This window comes from Schistocerca serialis, unplaced genomic scaffold (genome assembly GCF_023864345.2).
Source record: "Schistocerca serialis cubense isolate TAMUIC-IGC-003099 unplaced genomic scaffold, iqSchSeri2.2 HiC_scaffold_641, whole genome shotgun sequence".
Classification (NCBI taxonomy): Eukaryota; Metazoa; Arthropoda; class Insecta; order Orthoptera; family Acrididae; genus Schistocerca; species Schistocerca serialis.
Window position 1 is genome coordinate 20001 of NW_026048235.1, and position 5000 is coordinate 25000.

The 5000-nt window shown below is 50.5% G+C and overlaps 1 non-coding gene across 1 annotated transcript in view; it reads left to right on the top strand.

Annotated features, from left to right (window-relative positions):
- The first annotated feature begins 4413 nt into the window (after window positions 1-4413).
- LOC126448943 (small subunit ribosomal RNA) overlaps window positions 4414-5000 on the top strand; it is a 1909-nt gene continuing 1322 nt past the window's right edge. The window contains exon 1 of the ribosomal RNA XR_007584292.1: window positions 4414-5000. This exon is cut by the window's right edge and continues 1322 nt beyond it. This is a non-coding gene — a ribosomal RNA (small subunit ribosomal RNA).

Here is a 5000-nt window from a genome sequence, read left to right on the forward strand (position 1 = left end):
AGCCGCAGTGTCACTAATGTACAGAGATAGAACAGTTTCGACTGGAACCAGAGTAACCGTATACACGGCACTGATTAGTAATAGATGCAGAGCCATCAGAATACAGATAATATATACAACCGTCCCTATACATGCTGAAAGACTCTGCACACAATGAGAACCACACGTCAGCCAGACACTATCACACACTACTCTCTGCCTCTAACAGGCACACACACAATATCTAACCACCAGCATGGAAGAACATCCGGTGCATCCTCTCCGCCACATTACACAATCCACACTATCATAACCAGACCGGGAGGTCCACCCAGAAAACAGAATATCCCACCCTTCCGACATCCGCCATTGCTCAGCTAAGCCACGAACACCCACACATGTCCTACACAGGGGTGCACCCAACATCACAATACTGCCTCCTGTCACAGTACACAAACAATGGCAGGAATGAAAGACACAGATCTGCCACAACCTTGGAATCGGAGCGCCGCCTGTCATGAGCCACAAGTGCATCCTGACGTGACAAATCGGATGATCCCGCAGGCATGCACTTACGATAATCACTATCAACGAACCTGCCGCCCCCTCCCCCCCCAAAATACACCTTTCCCTACAACGTGTACCTTAACCTAAGCTATATTGTACCTTAACCTAAGCGATATTGTACCTTAACCTAAGGTATATCGTACCTTAACCTAACCTACATTGCGCCTTCACCTAACCTACGTTGTACCTTAACCTAACCTACGTTGTACCTTAACCTAACCTACGTTGTACCTTAACCTAACCTACGTTGTACCTTAACCTAACCTACGTTGTACCTTAACCTAACCTACGTTGTACCTTAACCTAACCTACGTTGTACCTTAACCTAACCTACGTTGTACCTTAACCTAACCTACGTTGTACCTTAACCTAACCTACGTTGTGCCTTAACCTAACCTACGTTGTGCCTTAACCTAACCTACGTTGTGCCTTAACCTAACCTACGTTGTGCCTTAACCTAACCTACGTTGTGCCTTAACCTAACCTACGTTGTGCCTTAACCTAACCTACGTTGTGCCTTAACCTAACCTATGTTGTGCCTTAACCTAACCTATGTTGTGCCTTAACCTAACCTATGTTGTGCCTTAACCTAACCTATGTTGTGCCTTAACCTAACCTATGTTGTGCCTTAACCTAACCTATGTTGTGCCTTAACCTAACCTATGTTGTGCCTTAACCTAACCTATGTTGTGCCTTAACCTAACCTATGTTGTGCCTTAACCTAACCTATGTTGTGCCTTAACCTAACCTATGTTGTGCCTTAACCTAACCTATGTTGTGCCTTAACCTAACCTATGTTGTGCCTTAACCTAACCTATGTTGTGCCTTAACCTAACCTATGTTGTGCCTTAACCTAACCTACGTTGTGCCTTAACCTAACCTACGTTGTGCCTTAACCTAACCTACGTTGTGCCTTAACCTAACCTACGTTGTGCCTTAACCTAACCTACGTTGTGCCTTAACCTAACCTACGTTGTGCCTTAACCTAACCTACGTTGTGCCTTAACCTAACCTACGTTGTGCCTTAACCTAACCTACGTTGTGCCTTAACCTAACCTACGTTGTGCCTTAACCTAACCTACGTTGTGCCTTAACCTAACCTACGTTGTGCCTTAACCTAACCTATGTTGTGCCTTAACCTAACCTATGTTGTGCCTTAACCTAACCTATGTTGTGCCTTAACCTAACCTATGTTGTGCCTTAACCTAACCTATGTTGTGCCTTAACCTAACCTATGTTGTGCCTTAACCTAACCTATGTTGTGCCTTAACCTAACCTATGTTGTGCCTTAACCTAACCTATGTTGTGCCTTAACCTAACCTATGTTGTGCCTTAACCTAACCTATGTTGTGCCTTAACCTAACCTACGTTGTGCCTTAACCTAACCTACGTTGTGCCTTAACCTAACCCATATTGTACCTTAACCTAACCCATATTGTACCTTAACCTAACCCATATTGTACCTTAACCTAACCCATATTGTACCTTAACCTAACCCATATTGTACCTTAACGTAACCTAATTTGTGCCTTAACGTAACCTAATTTGTGCCTTAACGTAACCTAATTTGTGCCTTAACGTAACCTAATTTGTGCCTTAACGTAACCTAATTTGTGCCTTAACGTAACCTAATTTGTGCCTTAACGTAACCTAATTTGTGCCTTAACGTAACCTAATTTGTGCCTTAACGTAACCTAATTTGTGCCTTAACGTAACCTAATTTGTGCCTTAACGTAACCTAATTTGTGCCTTAACGTAACCTAATTTGTGCCTTAACGTAACCTAATTTGTGCCTTAACGTAACCTAATTTGTGCCTTAACGTAACCTAATTTGTGCCTTAACGTAACCTAATTTGTGCCTTAACGTAACCTAATTTGTGCCTTAACGTAACCTAATTTGTGCCTTAACGTAACCCATGTTGTGCCTTAACGTAACCCATGTTGTGCCTTAACGTAACCCAATTTGTGCCTTAACGTAACCCATGTTGTGCCTTAACCTAACCTATATTGTGCCTCAACCTAACCTATATTGCGCCTTAACCTGACGCACGTTGTCGCTGAACCTGCTCTGTAATTGTTATGCAACTCGTTAAATTAGTGTAGTGTTGCCTAACCGCAACCCTCGCAATATAGTTCGCTATTCGCACTGCCCGGTCCCCTGTGTATCGCGTCATGTTAAACACCTTGCAGGTGTTGCTGACTTTCCACATGCTCCTGCTATACACTGTAATGTGGATAGCAGCAGGACGTACATGCCCCCCCCCCTTCCCCCCTGCCTTCGCAAGCTGGTCGTTGAGAAGTTTGCATGTTCAATGCCCTTCGCATGCCGACGTACTCAGCCTACGTTGTGGTACGGCCTGTCACCTGTCCGCCGATGTACGCAAAACCCACAAACTGTACTGCACATTGGTCCGTATGTACTGAATGATACATCGTGGCACATGTGTGACCGTACGACGACTGCGCCTAGCAACGGCAGACCATACAGTCCAAATATTGTGCACGCAGCTACGTGTCGTCTCCCTATAAGAGCTGGATTGCAGTGTGGTACGCCATTCAGACGTGTGGGAGGAACGGACGCCCTGGATGGCGATCAGCATGAGCAGTCTGTTGATGTAGTGGAGCGTGTATTCGGACGTAGTCGTCTCTTCTCACACACCGTGATAGCATGTTGCACCGCGTTCCACATCTGCGACATCCTGCAGAGGCCGGCTGACAGTCGTTCGCGCAATGGACACCGCATACGTACGGGGGCTACCTTCCACGTGTTCTCGAGGCGTGCACATGTTGTTGCGTCTATGTGGGCAGACGTAGTGTGTTGTGACACCTGACACAGGCATGCAATACTCGTTGCAAATGGCGATGGACGTCTACGTTTGCTGGTGACGTTACGCAAATGAACAACAGGTAACCCGTTGTGGTGCGGTTGTTCTCGCTAGAGGTGAATCAGTGTTGGCGACGATCGGTCGAGCTATTAACCGGTTGTTTCAGGGATACCCACCATGCCCACGAACGTGAAAGGGGACCCACCATGCCCACGAACGCGAAAGGGGATCTGGGTGTGAGGCGATACGCGGCGGTGGCTGGGTGGGACCGTCCCCGGCCGGTGAGGGGGGGCCGCCCGGCGTGCTGGCAGCGCGGTGCGTGGGCGCACGCGCTACAGCCGGCTGGTGGGGGCGGCCAGTGGCAGGCGCGCCGGCCGACGGACGCGGCAGGCGGCGCAGCTGCGCGCCGGCGCCCCCTGCTCGCGGCGCCTTGCGGCCAAAGTAGGTCCTCGCGGGCCCGGTGCGAAGCGCGGTGGCCATCTGCAGTGTGCTGGTCCGATTGAGGACTGTGTGCGCTGAGGATGCGCCGCCGCCCGGCGCTCGGCGCCGCGACGCCGTCTGCTGCTCGGTCGCCCCAGCGGTTCTCGCAGGTGGTTTGTATCGCAGCTGTGCGGACGTGTTGGCGCGTGCGCTGTGCTGGGAGAGTTCGCTTCGGCACCCAAGTGGGGCTTTTGTCCTTCTGTGGCGCTGGCGTTGGAGCTGCCGGTCACCGTAGGTGGCGCGTGTTGTCTCCCGCCGGCAATGCCACGACAGCACGCTCCCGGGCCTCTGTCGGCAGCGGCAAGCTCAGTTGGGAGCACGGGTGGTCGCACCTAAAGCGTCTACTCGCCTAACTCCGGGCGATTGCGCCTCTCTCGAACCCGACCAAGTACTTAGGACGGCGCTGCGCGCCGCCGGGACCTGAGAGGGTTTCGAGGTGTGTTGTGCAGGGGAGCTCAGCCTCCTCCTGTTTGCAGAATAATTGAGCGGACGCTTGCGTGTTCGCGCGGGCCCCCGGGACACACTCCCGGGCGGCCGGCTGCTCAGCTCTAGTTGACGCAGCTCCCTGGTTGATCCTGCCAGTAGTCATATGCTTGTCTCAAAGATTAAGCCATGCATGTCTCAGTACAAGCCGCATTAAGGTGAAACCGCGAATGGCTCATTAAATCAGTTATGGTTCCTTAGATCGTACCCACGTTACTTGGATAACTGTGGTAATTCTAGAGCTAATACATGCAAACAGAGTCCCGACCAGAGATGGAAGGGACGCTTTTATTAGATCAAAACCAATCGGTCGGCTCGTCCGGTCCGTTTGCCTTGGTGACTCTGAATAACTTTGGGCTGATCGCACGGTCCTCGTACCGGCGACGCATCTTTCAAATGTCTGCCTTATCAACTGTCGATGGTAGGTTCTGCGCCTACCATGGTTGTAACGGGTAACGGGGAATCAGGGTTCGATTCCGGAGAGGGAGCCTGAGAAACGGCTACCACATCCAAGGAAGGCAGCAGGCGCGCAAATTACCCACTCCCGGCACGGGGAGGTAGTGACGAAAAATAACGATACGGGACTCATCCGAGGCCCCGTAATCGGAATGAGTACACTTTAAATCCTTTAACGAGTATCTATTGGAGGGCAAGTCTGGTGCCAGC